The 17,957-nt window shown below is 45.5% G+C and overlaps 1 long non-coding RNA gene across 1 annotated transcript in view; it reads right to left on the bottom strand.

Moving 5' to 3' along the window:
• Nucleotides 1-17,957, bottom strand: part of LOC135394883 (uncharacterized) — a 62,742-nt gene that overhangs the window by 3,993 nt on the left and 40,792 nt on the right. The window lies entirely within an intron of this gene.

Here is a 17,957-nt window from a genome sequence, read left to right as displayed (position 1 = left end):
AAAAGATCCTGATAGATAGATCAGGGAGGCGTTCGTTCAGTGTAGTGTTAACTCGATGCGTCCAGATAAGCAATATAGGAACGCGCCTATTGGACAGGACTGCGCACGGTGCTGCCCGCTGTTCAATGACTGGTTCCGATTACTTTTCTCGACGCATCAAGTTATCCCTACACTCTAAAAACAGAGCTTCACCGCATAGCACGCTGCGCGCCAACCATTGCCACGAATGATAGTGTTAACGCTGGTGATTGGAAGACAGAGGGGGGCGTACGCCCCCCCCCCCGTTTTCGAATCAGAAGCGACAACCCTATCATTCTTGGCAATGGTTGGCGCACAGCGTGCTATGCGGTGAAGTTCTGTTTTTAGGGTGTACACAGAACGAACTCTCCCGGGTATGAACCGATTGCTTTGACAAGTTATCGCAAAGTTCCTCTCCTTTCCGTTCAATACCAACTTTGCCTCACTTACATTTATTGGCTTCATATTCCACATAAAGCACGCAACAGTATTTCCCTCAAATTTTACGAAAAAAAAATATATATGTAGTGCCGGTTCTACATGAGAACCCTTTCTGGACGGTACCGACGAAGTGGGACGTCAATTCGGGGAAATGACTACTGCATATGACCCATTCTGTTCCCTCAGAGGAGACGCATTAGGGGACATCCTAACCTACATGACATGACACGGAATGGAGCCGTCCCCGGAGAAATCACCTTCCCCTTGCCTTCCTCGCATATGCAGAGGGTTCCCCCCATTACTGATGTGTGTTTCTTTCTTGTTATGCCGTGGGAGTGATTTCTTTATCACCGCCAGGGGAGCTAGAAGAAGCGAGGCTGTGGCGCGGTCACTACAAGGAGGCTGCATTGCATTACGTGTAATGTTAATGAGGTGGTTTCGAGTTTGTTTTCAGTTTATGCGATATTTGTCCCGGTTGGTACGTATCCATGATCCATGTTCGCGTACACGACAACGAAGATTTTGTTTTCTTCTTTTTTAGTTTCTTTGCGCATCCATGATTACGTTTAATTCATCGAGGTTGATTGTCGGCAAATAATACGAGGTCAAGGAAGCTGGTAATAGACGGCTGCATAGGGACTGCAAGGTGTGACAGCATTCGTTTGAGATGGTGAGAAATATGTACTGATGTTGTCCATGAAGGCAACATAATAATTCTGGGTTGTCAATGGTAGCTGGTGCTGATGATGATTTGAGTTTTAATGGCGCAAAAGCAAACATTTGAATGGCAATTGGGTATCTGGACTTATAATAGGACAATAAATTACGGTCTGTGCCCAACATTAATATGCTACATGCCTTGTGACTACAAAAGTCAGGAGATGATCACCATGTCACAAAGCCCGAGGCGGGGTGGAGGTCATCATAAATAGCGAACACGCGCACGCACACATTTTGAAGCCTAATTTTAAACACGTCCTCCGTGCGCCTGAACACACACGCAAAAAAAGAAAAAAAGGAAGAAAAGACAAGCTGTCCTATGAGACCGCGAACGTGCAAACGGAACAGGCCCCCGTTGGCTTGCACTGCAGGGGAAGTGTAAAGCGAATTTCAGTATTTGCCCTACAGTGGTACGCTGTTGCAGACATCCGCTATCTGCGGCTGCCCGAACTTCCATAAACTTCCAACGACAGAAAATAATATAGTTCCGTGCTTCCAACCTTGTACGCGATTCAGCAGCGAGTTATGAATAATGTACGACTGTCGCGGGGAGGACTGAATACGTTCGACAGCTCAAGCTCCGACGCGTTGAAAAAACTGAGTCGCACGTATGGGCAGTTCTGCTGGCACTCTCGACAAAATCGTGCCGTAGGGCGTCTAGTTCTCCAGAAACAGGATAGCGATACGTTGTCAGCCACCACGATTTCGACCAAGCCATGGGCGAGACTTCATAAGGTGGACGTGAACCAAAATATTGCGCTGTAACAAGTCTGATGCTGGTGCGGATGGGTCATTTTCTTTCGGCAAAGGGAAATGCCTTTGCACCCTCACGATCTGATGTAGGTATTAGTGTATGGGTTAGTAGGTGTATTGGTAGGTGTAGGTAGGTTAGTAGGTGTATTAGGTACGTGTAAGTCCGGACGATGCATGTCGACCGTATACAAGGCCTCCGCAACACGAAGGCTTTGAAGCATCCGAGGTTTAAGCAAAGAAAAGAACGTTGATTGCGAGCAGTAGGTATTGGGACATTTATTTCCAAATGGTGATACCACTTCTGTATTCTGTGCGCAGCACCTACACGGTTGAATTGATGTGATGACAGTTGAAGAAAAAGCATCAGCAATGGGATTCGAACCCATACCTTCCCACCTATGGAAGTATGCAATTGGCCGTTGTGAGGCGTTTGCCCTATGTGTAACGCCTCATCCACTACAACGTTACACGGTTGTTCTACCGGAGACGTCGGCACGGTTCCCTATTACCTCAGCACAAGGCGCACGGTCCTGCTTGAATAACATGCCGCCAATATTGGCAAGCAGATATTTCGGGAACAGAACACCCCGCACAACACCCAACCTATCTTACAGTGCACCCTCACACCAGACACTTTAAACAAAAAAAAAACATATCTCATCTGGCAAAAAGCGTGCAAACAACCCCGGCAAGAATAACGATAAACCTCACCAAGAAAACATCGCCGGGAGCGAGAACGACTAGGGCAGTTAGCTCTACGTAGCTAAATGAGAATAAAGTGCACCGTAGAAAGTCCTCTAACAAGCAGGCAGTTCTCGACAAACGTAAATCCAGCCGACGTGCGCGGAGCACATCATTCGCTAAACGGCGGAACCGTGACAGTCCCATTTTATTGCGTTTTGACTGCGCCTCCCCGGAGATCACGCACCGAAAAACGCCACGGCATGGCGGAGTGTTCCTCGCATGGTTGTCGCTACTCTCACCGCACTGAGGGCTGCTCTCGCGGAGATCGATGGCTGTGCCAAGCCGCGGTTGTCCTGGTGTGGGATCGCTTGGGGCCGCCTGTCACCGGCGTAGCGATAAGGGGAGTCAATGACAATGCTTTTGGCCTCGACGGCTTATGCCTTCCGGAACTTCCGCCTACGCTGTTCATCCGGGTGCTTGTCTCCGTTTGAGATCGGGCAGAGCACCGTTGGTGACGCGGCTTTTGTGCGCCCGTCACACGTACGTGCCGTTTCTGAAAACTTTAGACGCAATTCCGATTGGTGCTGTGCGATTAGCTGGATTGAATGTAGCATCGGAATGTACAGTTTGTTTGCGGTTGAGCTAAGTCCGGAGGGTTTTTTTTCGAGATAACGTGCAAAGGCCTGTCAGCTGTAGGAGTCAGAGGTTTCAAGTTTCCAGTCGTTTGCCTTGAGGGAATGTTCTTGAAAAGATTTTGGGAATCCTGTTACAGAAAAATGTGATGAAGGTTTTGTGTGTTTGGATGGAAAGGTTTCACGTGAGAAAATATTGAGGAGGTTTCGAATCACTCACGGGCAGAGTGAGAGATGTCAGTAAAGACGCTGTACAAAGGAAGTGGACGTCAACTCGTCAACTAGGTTCCAATCAGTGGTGTGACACCCACACACAAAGAGTCTGTTCAGACCCTTTGTTCGCATGGAGCAGACGACAGCTTCGTTGTCGTCTGCTATAAAGCCGTCCACTGCTGTCTGCAACTCGCCGCTTCAATGATTGATCCCACAATTTCAAACCCGTCACCACACGATACAATGTGATTCTGAAACGTATATAAATTTTATTATATCGTTTTGGCGTTATATACTGTCTCCGCATTCAATATCGCCGTCGTCGGCTAGCCCGTGGTTCAGGGATGTTTTTTGTTCGCAGATGATTTCCGATTCCTTGCGTAATCGTACGGTAGTGGCTGGTCACCAAGCTATGACGTCGTGCGCTTACACAGCAGTCTTTATTCAGTGTTTTGCACACGCGCCCCATCGTAATGTACCGCCAGGCGTAAACTAGTACTGTATCAGTCGACGATGAAAGCGAATACACTACACGCACGCCGAGGCTGATTCTACAACATCATTAGTGCACAGACGACATATCACAGTGTCGTATTCCGTACATGGATGCCGCTTCGTTATACGTAATCATACGCCATTTGCATATGTCGACGCTGCCGGAGCGTCGCGAGAGTTCGTCGAAGACGAAGGACGTCCGTATGAAGGTTTGGCGTAAAATAGAGCTGGAAAGACAATTGATTGGGTGTCGGGCTCCTTTCAGAAGGAAACTGTACGGCATTTAACCAGTGATTAATCAATCATTGTCAGGTTGTTAGCCCGGTGACCGGCCTATGAAGCAGTAATTACTTTCGACCGAACACAGCCTCTGTCCCCAGAGAACGGGCTTTAATGTGTATGTAAACTACGCGTCTCTATGCCTTCGTTTAATTACACTGCGCTTCATCTCTTTCTTTCTCTCTTTTTGCCTCCATCCTCCTCGTTCATCAAGCCTCTAAAAAAGGTCCTGCTTTGTGTTCTTTACAGGATGCCATCACGCAACATTAATTCATTTAATGTATTCGATTTCTTCTTTTTTTTTTTTTTTGATAGCGGGCCCCACGCGTGACTTGACGGAACGCAAGATCAGATAATCAAGATTTTTATGCATCATATAATTAGAAGAACAGACATTTTTGTGGTTCTTAGAAACAGAACAAAGAATATTGAAAAGACGCGGCTGTACAGGCTGCTTCACGGTAATGGGGTAGTGTACTGCTCTCAAGCGGTGAATCGCCCCATGTCATATAGACACGATTTATTTGTTGTTGTTGTTGTTTCACGATTTACTGCGGCAAAGTCAACCATACAACCCTATTTTTGGACAGCACAACGCAATCCACGGTAGTGAACCTGGAAAAATATTTTTTTATATATCTTCAAACTGTAAATGTTTTCGTTAATATACAGCATGTTAAAGTGTAATATTAAAAAAAATAGTTAAAGTCTACTTGTATGATTTTTCTTCACACCCAACAAATTGGGAAGAAAAGACTCTCATGGAACTGCGTCGTGTATCACATAACCACTTTCTCGGCATTACTCTCGACCGGAGTTTATCGTGGGTAGCGGAGGTGCGCTATCTAAAAGTAAGAGCTGAGAGTCGTCTTAATGTTCTTCGTTACTTATGCGGTTCCCGGTAGGGCACGTCTCCGCAGGCAATGTTCAGCATCACCAATGTCTTAATAAGACAGATGGTAGCTCATTACATTCCCCTGCTTCACAACCTTCCTTTTACTACAGAGGAAGTCTTAGAGTCCATCCTACCAAAGGGCATTAAGCTCTGTCTTGGCCTTCCTCGAGCGACGTCAAACGCCTTAGCCATGGCAGAAGCACGGGAACCACCTGTATCAGCTCTCAGGATGCAGGAAACGTTCCGCCATGGACTAATCCAATCCATCGCATCCTCAGCTTCGAACCATTATGAGATGTTACCACTCTTCTTTCACCCGAGCTATCCAGACACAACGTGGTCTTACTCCGAAGCACAAGCCACATGCATTACCAGATATCCCAACACGGGCTCTACATCCTCCTGACGTAAAAATTGATGTGCCTGGACTTCCAGCAAAGAAGGATATACCAACGGATGTTGTCCGCCACTTCAGTCTTGAGTTATTAAACAAAACCGCAGGCAGAATACAGATTTTCACGGATATCATCTACGACATCATCCGGGTCGTCGTGTGCGTTTGTTATCCCGGAGGCGAATATCGAAAGCGGAGCGCGGCTGTCTCACGTCACCTCTGCTTCGGCAGCTGAAATTCATGGGGTCTCCTTGGCACCAAGTTTTATCGACTCCCGATCTTCAGTCGCTCGCTGGATCATCTATAGCGACTCAAAGTGTGTGTTACAGACTCTGGCTTCCAGGTTCACTACGGGATCTCTGGCATCAGCCGTACAAGATGTCTTGCGCACATACCATGCCGCAGTTTTAGAAGGTCATGACATCCAATTGCAGTGGATCCCTAGTCACTGTGGTATTGCATGCAACGAGGCTGCGGACGCTGCTGCACGCCGGGCTCTTCAACTCAGGCGAGTCCAACTGATGCCCATTTATTTCACCAAGAGTGGCGCGGGGCGAGTGCTGAACGCGCTCAAGCAACATATGCGCAGCACCTCCTGGCTAACAGGATCTGCTCGGGACTCGCTTCTTTACGAGGCCGGTCCAGAGTTACGCTTTCGGGTACCACCTTCCTTCTGGGACGGCGTGACTCTCCGAACTGCAGTGAGTGTGGCGTTTTAGAGTACTTAGAACACATCCTTCTCAGGTGTCGGAAATACGTTAATACTCGAAGGGTTTTAGAGGAGAGCCTGTCTCGTGTGGACTACCGAGCCTTTGATATCGCGAAACGGTTAAGTCCTCAGTCGCCCGATAAGGCGCGCTGAGGGCACTTGAAGATTTTCTACGTACAACCGGGCTTATGGACATTCTATGACTCGCTGAATGTGTGCTGTGTGTGCCCCCGGCGATTCCGACATTTTACACTCACTTGGTTGAAACTTTTGGACTACATGTTGAACTCCATGACTTTAACTCGTTCATCTGTTTGAATTTTCGGCGTGTAAGCGTCCTGGGGTATAGCCAGTCCGACTTCGTCGCGACCTGACGTCCCCATCTTTTTCTTTATCACATCATCATCACCATCACACGGAACAGTATGTCGCAGACAAAAAGAAACGCAGCGTAATATAATTCATAAGCAGGATGCGAAACAACGGATGTGATGGTTAGTTGACATCCTGTCAAAGCAACGCGCGAGCAGAGCGAGCAGATGAAGTGCTTCATCCGCGTAAAAGTTTGAATCCCATGAAATGACGCTGCCTATAATTCATGCTTCGCTGCTTGACGGTGTCAAGCAAATTGCGAAACACTCCGCGAAGAGGCGCGAACTGTCGGGTGTGGCGCCTCGAGCGGAATGCTTCACGCGACAACATGCGACGTCTGCGCTCAAGTTGAGTGAGCGCAGACGATGGACGAGACGTGACGTGACGTAGCGTTCAGCGAGTGTTAGTCGTAGCGTGTTTTGAGGGAGCGAAGTGAGGTGTGGAAAGTTGTGAGGTTTAGTAAAGTTATCATAAGTTTGTCAGTTCAAAGGACGTGACGTTCGAGAGATGATGATGATAAGGTCTCAGAATCTGCAGGTTCTTAGAACTGAGAAAAGGTGTACTGTTGGCAGACAAAAAAAAAAGCATGTGCGCTTGACCAGGCGCGGTGTCCAACTTCAAACGCCCACAGGTTGTCCCAAATGACACGCAACAATAAGCTGTAAGAACGCACCCGATGGCAGAGTTTTCTTTTCATCTATTTTTTTTTCCTCTTTGTATTTTCGTCTCTCGCGGGCTTTTTTTAGGAAAGAAAGAAAAAAAATGAGAAAAAAAGGTCGTACGAAGCATACCTTGTTGGAAATACCTTGGTCGTGTGTTCGATTAACACCTTGACACCTAGCATATTTTAAAAGCTCGCTGATTAGTATAATGAGATAGATCGAATCAGACTACAGATCAGACTAATTAATTAATTGGGTGCGCTGTATATTCCTTTATTAGTGTAATACTGCATGCGTTGTGAGCCAACATTACACGTAAGGTAGCCTGCTGTGAGAAGTATATACATAAATTCTATTTTAGACAGTAACATCACCTGTTTAGTCGAATGCTATTCATACTCAGGGAAGAATTGATATTAACAATGCCTTGAGTTTGAGGGGAAAAACACAGGACGAACACAGGACGAGATGAACAGATAGACTCACGAACCAGCAATGAAGCTTTAATACACAAAGGGCAGGGGGGACAGGGTAAAAAGAAAGAGTACACTCCGGCGTCTAAGCGTACACTCTTAAAAATGAACTTCACCACATAGCACGCTTCTAGCCAACCACCATCCCGAATGACAGCGTTCTCGCCACTGATTTGTTGAAAACGGGAGGAGGAGCCTATTTTGTGCCGTGCATAATGGGCACAAAATAGGCTCCTCCTCCCGTTTTCAACAAATCTAGGGCGAGAACGTTGTCATTCGGGGTGATGGTTGGCTAGGAGCGTGCTATGTGGTGAAGTTCATTTTTAAGAGTGTAGGTGAACATGAGGCGCGTAATACGAACCTCTTAACGGCCGGTGGTAGCATCGATAACTGCACGAGGGAACGTGTGTGATTGCAAAGAATGGAAAGATATTCCAAAGCAGTACATATTGCAAAAAGGACGACAAAAAGTAAAAATATTGGTAACAGTAACAGTACAATATATAAAAATATAAACATACAAGCAACAGCCATGCTCCTGCTATGTTCATCAGGGAAGAACTTCCACATGCACGCATAATTTCATCAATAATTTTGTCACCTGGGTTGGAGTGTCCGTACCCACAGGCCCACTCCTCGGGTACCCCACACGAACCCCAAAACCAAGTGAAAAAAAAAAAAAAAAACTGCTGGTTTTAAGAACTAATCTTTCTCCCATCCAATCACTAACGTGCTCTAAGGAAACACTGCGATCATCAATCCTCGTTCACTATCTTAAAACGGGATATCTATCTTCGAAACCATAACAGATTCCAGCCTCTCTCAGTCTTTCAAATGCTTCCTCCCCTTTTCGTACACGGGCCTCTCACCCTGCACTTCGACGTGCTCGCTCTCTCTCGGCCTCTCAAGAATAGGTCCTCAGAGAGGCTTTCGGACGCTACCATTGACTGGACGAGGAGTATACGGACACATGGTCGTTGAAATTGGCGAAGGAACGTCCTAACAAGTGGGCACTACTCCTCTTCAGCTATACTATCGATCTGGTGGTCGGCAACCCGCACAGTCGCGCTCCTAGTGGCCGACGTATGCAAGCAGGTAACAACTTTGCATTCGGCCAAGCCCGAAACAAAGGCAGGAGAAGGGAGAAAAAAAAAAGAAAAGAAAGAAGCGTCTGTGTAGTAATTAGATCAGAGATGAAAAGAAGCATACCGTGGAGATAAACTAGGTTAGGGATATATCGCTGCCCCGGCAGTTGCTCTGTGGGAGCGGGAGCTAGACACTCGCTTGGGAAATAATATATAGAAGACAGCCACCAGGGGTGAATGGCGTTCTCTTATTTGTATCTGTCGGGTCTTACATGGCAGATGGTAGGAGGAAGACAGACTATATCCCGTAAGAGGTATCACATGTGCATAGTGTGGCTAGTGTTGGATCGATTCTGGAATTTTTGGTTCCGTTAGAGTGACTAGAAGGCGAGGCTTTTGGGCAATATGACTTGCAATTGAATTGAATTGAATTTATTTAAACTTTACAATGCTTAATGAACAGTACAGTTTATACAGATGGAAGACCCAGAGGGAAAAGTATCCCGGTTAAAGGGTCTTCCGTGTGACATACAAAGATTAGAGCCATGAAAAAATGCAAAGGTAAAAACAATACACGAGCATAATACACGAAATACATAAAAACATAATACATGAAAACAATGCAAAGATGAAAAACAATGCACAAAAATACACATGTAATAGAAGGCACGCACTAGACACAGCTGCACATCTTTGTGCCCCAAATCAGTAATATTATCACATGTAATATATAGTTAAATTAACCTTTATGCATTTTTGACAGCAAAAAATATTTCGCTAGTTTTTTAAATTCAGAAAAATTTTTGACGCTTTTTATGTTTGGTGGTATGCTGTTCCATTCATTTACACTACGAAACAAAAAAAGTTAGTTTCCCGTAGTTAGTCTTAACGGTAGGGAAGTTACTTTAGTACATTAAAGAGTGATATTAAACGGCAGCAGCAACTTATTCATTTACACATGGTAAACAAGACTTTCGTTCACGAGACTGCACTTCTACAGGTTACAAAAATAAGAATATCATGATGAAAATTTGGTTCATATTTTTGTAACCTGAAGAAGTGCAGTCTCGTGCACGAAACTCTTGTTTACCATGTGTAAATAAATAAGTTGCTCCTACCATTTAATATCACTCTTTGATTTACTCACCACTGGCGACTTGACATCGCCTATTTTTTCTGCCTTCGTATCTTGTAGTACATTACTAAGAATGGAAACGGTTCGAATTTTAACGAATTTTTTATGTGTCGCGAGGAGACATAAAAAATGCGAATGATGTCGAAGGCTGGAAGAATCGATGCAAACATTTCGAAAGCATGTCGCCCCCTTGCGTTGAAATTCCTCATTAATCATCTTGAAATAAAGTTGTTATTGTTGTTGTTGCGATCTAGCACTTCCGTCTTTAAATCGATAGCTTTATAGAGCAAACCACCGTGTATAGGTCGGTCGGTGACTTTTTGGGGCCGCGTAACACCACGTGACGTGGACACCAACACGTGATCGCAAGACTTTGAATGTGGTACTGGGACTGCTGTGTAGTCACCACTGCAACAATGCGAGTTAAAAGAAAAAGTGGAAGGATTTCACATACATAAAAATGTACTTGCATTGCAAAAAGAGTTTCTCCAAAAATGGTTCGTCAAAAAGAAGAAGATCCTAATAGTTGTCCTCATGTCAGCGGTGTGAGAGAAATGTGTTTCTCATGCGATATTAAACAAAAATAAGGCCGAACAATAAATAAAATCTGTATCGCAAAAAAAAAAAAAAGAAAAAGAAAAGAAAAAGAGAACTGGGCGGTTATGATTGTGTAAACGCGGATTTCAGCGGTAGCTGTTGTGTGTGGATGTTGATACTTTCATATACGGCACTGATATATGCGCAACTACTTTAGAGTGACGAGTACCGCCTTGTGATCTGTGAAGTGAGTGGTGAGGTGTAGAGCTGGGATTAGCGGGACAAAAAGATTACTAAAGTCGGGACAAAAGCAGGACACTTTTCGGGACAACGTACCCATCTCTGAGTATGTCAAAACTGCTTTTATTAGCTTTAGATTACTTTAACTTCTTTTGCATCACCGAAACCGACAGTCAACAGACAGAAGAAGAAGAAGAAGAGAGAAGAGGCGGAGGGGGATACGCTTAATAGAATGAAAAGAAAGAAAAATGGAAATGTCAGTCAGGCTAATGCCGGCTTGGTATTCCAAAAAAAGAAAAACTCAAAATAAACAAAAAGAAAGAAGAAGAAAGGGAAAAAAAAAAGAAAGAGAAACAGTTAGTGCTGCACAGGCACGACATGGCGCAAGAAAGCCCAGTCAGAGGGCAGACGCAGGGCCCGAGTCTTTCAGGAAGCGGAGCAGGACTGTGGTGACGGCCCACTGGGGGGTAGGCCGAGGGACGGGACCGAGGAGGGTGGCCATAGACGTTGTGTCGCACCCAAGCTGGATTAGACGGCGACGGAGCGCACGCCGTTGGGGAAGGTGCTGCCCCCTGGCAGTGCAGAAGATAATGAGGAAAGTCGGCCCCATCGCCACAGCTGTGGAACACAAAGGAGGAGCTGGATTGGACCCATTTTGTAAAGAAGCAACGGGGTGCGGGCAACGTTGAGACGGAGGCGGTGCAGCAGTGATTCCTCCTGACGACTGCAGCGACACGCAATGAAGAAGGCAACCGAGGGGTCGAGCGACTGCACGTGACTGCCGTAGGCGGCGGCCCGAGATCTAAATGCTTGGGCATGGGCAGCACACCGGCGGCAAATAGATAGACGGCAAGCCGAAAGTATAAGGGGCAGAGGCGGAGGGTTTTGTGATACAACCACAGCAATCCGGGTTCGATCCCATTGGGAGGCAAATATTGCTTCCAGCACCGTGTGTCAGAGATTTCTCCGGCGCGCGTCAAAAGAACCCCAGTTGGCCAAAATTATCCGCAGTCCTTACCCTCCGGTAGAGTCACTAAATAAGCTACGCTTCAGAGTAGCGACACTGTGCCGCCATGTTGTTTCGGATGACCTCCAGCGCCATCCATTTAGCGCTCTTCGAAGTGTCGTCTTCTTCCACTGCTGAACTTCACCTTCATCTATTTCTACTGCCAAAATAGAGGTGGGGCTGGAGGTCATCCGAAACAACATGGCGGCTCAGTGTCGCTACTCTGAAGCGTAGCTTATTTAGTGACTCTACCCTCCGGCACGTGCAACATGTCGCCACACTGGGCAAACAAACATTACGTGTAACGTCACGCTACCATTATTCATTATTATTAACCACGGCGATTTTCCGGTACATTCCCGTTAACAGCTACCGCTGTAAAAAAAAAAAAAACACACACACAAAAAGGAAAATAGAAGAGCCCCATAAGCGCAGAATGGAAGCGACAGAGACGACAGTTTTGAAAGCAACTTTCTAACCACTCCCACGAGCACATTTGTGTGTCGTAACACTTTATTTATTTTTTTATAGGGCCTTTATATGGCATCGAATGGGTGGCATCTAACGGCGCGCATTACTGAGAGCACTCTCAATGCAATTATGTCGTCAGGCAGGCGAGCGAAGGTAAACGGGCATGGCGTAGAGAGGTCGAAAAGCTCCGAATGGGAAGCATTCTCGGTGTTGAACTCCACAAAAAAAGAAAAAACGAAAGAAACAGAAGAAGCCATTTCATCCCCGCAATCTTCTTCCAAATTTTGACTCCGGATTACAGATACGAGATTCCCCCCGCAAAGACACCAGCTAGCGACAATCAACGTAAAGAACGAAGTCGTCGTCGTCGTCTCTTTTCGGTTGCTTAGCTACAGCCACAATCTCCCGGGGGATCGTCATTTGTCGTGCCGCTTGGTTTGGAAGAGGTTTTAGGTAACCACATGCCGCCGATAATCGTAGTATATCTTGTACCGATTCTTCGTCGAGGGAGACAGAGGTAAGAAATAAGAAAGCTTCCCGTCTGAGATCGTGGAAGCTTACGGCGCTTTCTGCTTCCTCGCGACCATAACGAGCACACGTTCGAAAGATGGAGAAGGATCGAGCAATTTGGGATCTTTTATGCGCACGATGCGACGGCACGCTTCTATGAGGAGGTTTCAGAAATGGCGAAGAAAAGGAAGTGAAAGGGCATTGTTAAAGGTGAAAAATCGAACGCTGCATGTAGGTTGTCAGATGTATATTCTACCAAAAAGACGAAATAATGAATGGATTTCATCACTTATTTGCCGTTTCACGTATGTTCCTTCGATGTGGTTCTCGTGATGAAGGAGGGTGTGAATTCAGAGGACGCTGACACATTTCTTTGGACGAGGTCGACTATACGGTCGGTTCAAAGCCGTAATGCAGCTCGATGTTACTTTTTTGGTAATTATGACATGAAAGAAAAGGGTTATACAGAGAGGTATATACGAAGACTAACAGGGGAAATGCGTCTAGAGACATAGGCATATCTTCCCCGCGTATTAAATAATAACAACAACAACATCAAAAACGCCCGCAGATTTCTAACTTTGTTTTCTTTCTTTTTTCTTTTTTTTCGGAAGCTGTGCCAAAAGTTTTGTAAAGCAAGAGTGCGTGTCGTCTGCAAGCAATGAATGGAGTCTTACAAGTCAGAATTGAATCGAGCGAAAATAAGAAAAATGAAATGGGAATGTTATAAATCAGAAGATAGATTTGCCTCCCAAACAGGGATTTACGTATGCTCTTCGTTTCGTGAAATGCCCTTGTTAGAATAAACAAAAACGGCCAATGATAACATCCAAATTAAAAAAAAAGAAGTATATCCGTTCTGCCGCTCACAGGGACATCGCATCTCCTCCTCCTTAGATGAGGGGACAAGAGGTGGAAAGACATCCTCGCCCTGTAATCCAGAGGCAAAGAACGCACAGAGAACACATCCGCATCGCGAAAGAAACCTTATCAGTATGCTGCACGACAGGTCTGCTTCGACCTCAATTTATTGTTCATCCGAGATAGAGCGGACGACTTTAGGCTTAGGGCAAGTAGAGAGCGCATCTACTTCAACTTCTTTCTTGTTCTTTCGGAAAGGCATCCTACCCTTTAAGAGGGGAAGGAGTAAGTCGTGGATCAATTGAAGCTTCCAGTTCCCTAGATCGCAATTACTCCCTGTTCCTGCTCCCTGACTCTGAAATTCGCCTGTTCAGCACTGAAGATACACAATTAGCTTCGCCGATGGCCCCGCAAAATGCAACAGGCTACGTAAACATATGCGGGAATACATATATGCGGCAACGCAACGGGACAATGCAATGTAATTAAGCAAGTTTCTCAATGCAGAGTAAACACGATGCTTTGTGTTTACTATATCTATCCTTTATTCTATATTTATCCTATATTCCTATTCTATATTTATCCTATATTCCTATATATATGCGTCCTATACAGTGAACCCTCGTTATTACGACCGTGGTCGTTCCCGAAAATTTTGGTCATAATGCGGAATTGTCATATAAACGGGAGGGATTTGCAGAGTTTTCACTGCATTGTTCCCGAGGAGTATGGTCGTAAAGCGCGTATGTCAGATTATCGGGGGTCATATTAACGAGGGTTCACTGTATATATATATCCTTGTTGTAACTTATGCGCGTCGCACGATTTTATTAATCTATTTATTAATTTATTTATTATACATCAAAGGCCCGTAGGCATAACATGACGGAGTCGTGGGTTGCATAGTAGCAACGTACAAAACACAAGTTATAGGCAAAGTGCAAAAATACTTATATCAACAGCAACAAACAATCAAACAATGGACATTATACAGTATAACTAAAGAAACATTGTGGACACTAAATGCTCAAATCACCCATTACATCAACAATTCCCTTTTTGAATATCGATTCAATTGAATTCTCTTATAACTCGACGTATCGATTCAATTGAAAGTCAAAGTGTCTTCATCTATGAGCATAGATTATGTGCGCAGGACCGCGAGGATACAGCGCTAAATGCAATACCGATTCGGTGTCACTCATTTAGTCGCGTGCGTTTAGTGCCGAAAACGATTATCGGGTGAAAGCTTCCGCACATTGGTGATAGCCAAGGCCGTGCTGAAGACTGGGTTAGAATCCTACCACTGACTATACTGTCTGAGGTTTTCCCTGGGTTTAACGGCAGACTTTCCAAACGAATGTCGTCACAGTTCCCGTTGAAGACGGCACAGGACGCATACTAGTCCCCCTATCCCCCCCATCTGTTTACGCTCATAACCCCAGTCGCTTCGCGGCGCTAAAAATGCACCTAGTGACTCCAAAGGCTTAGAATTACTCCCGTTTTCTTCGGAGTGTAGCCTCCTACGGCCGCAGTGACGAGGCTGATACATACACTTCATGTTCGTCTGTCTGTCAGTGAAACAAGAAAGGGTGATGTCTCGCCCACTTTTCGTTGTTTCGACGACGCTTATAGATACGAAAAGTACAAAAACGACAAAACAGCTGAGCCAGTTCGAAGCGCCGGTATGAAGCATCATAATATTGCCATAGCACAAACAGTGGAAAACATTACTTTCAGAAAGAGAAGAGAGAGAAGGGAGAAAGAGACCCAGGCCCACACCACACAAGGTATCGCAGGCCTGGGCCTCAGATAGAAAAGAGACAGCTAAGGATAGTGAAAGCATGTGAGCAGGGGTTAGTATAGCCGGAAAGAAGACGAATACGGAAAGAAGGAAGGAAGGCAAGAAGGTAATGGGTACTTCTCCTCTAGCAGTGCTGGGCTACCCAGCACAAGGTTACCGGTCCTTTTTCTTTTATTGATGGAAACAGTGGAAAACAGTCGTACCCAAACGTACCTATACACGGGAAAACCAACCTGCGAGACACGACTCAAAAAGAGGAAAGACAGACGTGTTCGCTGTCGCTGTCTCTTCCGTGGATTAATATGCACTGCGAAACAGGGATTTGGACGTCAGCTTCTTACATCGCCGAGGCGTGCACGGGAACGCCCCCCGTGCGGCTAATGCGCCGTGTCTCGTATTGATTTCTGCTCGGGCAACTGCACCAATTTACGTCGGGGCCAATCTACCGTTTGTATGGTGGCTCATTTTGTGCACCATTTCGGGGCCATGAGAGAGTGTCTTTGTGGCGCAATCGGAACCACGATTGCCGTTTTACAGTGAACATTAAGCGAGGTGGATCGGAATTTATGCAGGCGGTCTTTTCTCTTTTCCCACTCTGTCGGAGCAAAACGAGCATAGGTAAGGTACTATCTTTTCTTGCTTGAGAGACGTAGTGTATATATACAAACAACAACTTGATTTGGCTTTGGCTTTATTTGGCTTCGGTATATAGTGTATATAGGGCACGAACTTTTATATCTCTCTTTCGTTTGAAAGCGATGGCTTTATAGGTCCAATCACAATGTAGGTCCGTCCGTGACTTTACGGGGCCACGTGATACACCACGTGACAGGGCTACGACATCGTCAGAATGAGTTTGCGAAATTGCGTAGCTACCACAAAAAAAATTAAAAATGAAACTGAAGAAAGTAAACAATTTCGCAGATAAAATTCTTTATTATTATTTTTTATATTTTTACAAAAAATATATTTATTTTATTACGAAAAATTATACTATTTCAAAAAGACTGTCTGTTGAGTATATACAGTTAATATACATCTATCCTCTGCTTCTAAAAAAAATCGTCACTGCGCGATCTATGCGCTGCAGAGTTTCACGTGCGTCCCTATTTTAAAAGAAATACAGCGAAAGAATTTTGCTGCAAAAAAATGTGCCGTAGTAAGACATCCTCCCTAACGTACGTAAATTAAGGCTCCCCAAAAAGGAGCTCAGCCGGGACCGCAGCACTCCCCTCGCGTTCGTTCCCGTCTTCATTCACCGGTGGAAAGATTACACCCGCTGAACACAATATCTCCCGTTGGATGGCGCAGGAAAAGTTGATGACATGCAAGGGGAGGGGGGCGGAACGTATTCACCACTTAATTAGTGGTACCTCGGGTTGCGTCGTCGACTGCGTCAATGCCCCTTACACGATTTCATCCGCTACTGGGTTGCACCAAAAATAGACGGCGACTCTATACCACGGCGGCTAATCACCCGTTAAACGGACGCGTGTTTTCTTACGCATTGTCCTTCTCAGTTGTGTACACATCACTGCTTTGTACGTAAAGGCGATGGAAAATTGGAGGTCAAGAAATGAATCTGGCTAGGGGTGAGTACTGTGTGATTTCCAAGTGCGCGAAAGTGTACATGTATACCGGTGAAAGGCCGGGTAGCGCATTGTCACGTTTGTAGTTTCGACGACGCCGTTGCTTATAATTATTTTTTAAATGTTTCGCTGATGCCAGAGCTCAATAGTATAAACCGGTCACACATTTATAATCATTCACGTTGGAAACTAGTAGATCGCTACACATTCGTCAATGAAACTCTCGTGGCGAATTTCCCCATTCATTATCATTAACTTATTTGTTGTCGTTGTTGTCAGTCAAACTCAAACAACAACAACAAATAAGTTAATGATAATGAATGGGGAAATTCGCCACTTAAGGTGCGGCCCACTACCCCAAGGCACAATGGGGCAGGATGTGATGTGTCCTGATGATGAGGTGATGAACGATGCTAAATAGGGATAGTCAGTGGAGTCAGTATGACATCAGAGCGGTAGGCAAAACCACAGCACACAAAAATACACACACAGCGCACAGGTACGCAGGCAGATCATAGGGTAGAGAGGAGACCAGTGTCCCGGAGAAAAATCTTGAAATACTCAAGAACTTGACGATGGTCAATCTGGTTAGACCCAAGGCCGAGAATGGTTGCCAATGTGAGTGGTGCGGCCGTGATCGACTGCAGGCGACACTGTAGAGCTGTAGAGCTGTAGAGAGCAAACTCAAAACTGGTGATGCTTTGTCTGCCTTTGTAGGAGTGCGCGCTTCGTCAAATCTCGTTGCCACCATGGTTGCGGAGTTGCCATTCCGGAGTTGGAATGATTCCGGAATGATTCCAGATTTATCAGAAAGCCGGAATGGAATTGGAATGGAGTGGCGGAAACTGTCTTAGGAATGGAATGGGAATGGAATTAGGCATTTTTTTTTCGCAGAAGGAATGGAATTGGAATGGACTGGTCTGGGTGCCACACGGTCAAGGGTGAAATAACCTTATCTTTGTGCTTTTTCCGTGTTGGG

The sequence above is a fragment of the Ornithodoros turicata genome, chromosome 5 (assembly GCF_037126465.1).
Source record: "Ornithodoros turicata isolate Travis chromosome 5, ASM3712646v1, whole genome shotgun sequence".
Classification (NCBI taxonomy): domain Eukaryota; kingdom Metazoa; phylum Arthropoda; class Arachnida; order Ixodida; family Argasidae; genus Ornithodoros; species Ornithodoros turicata.
This window is presented reverse-complemented; position numbering and strand designations above follow the sequence as displayed.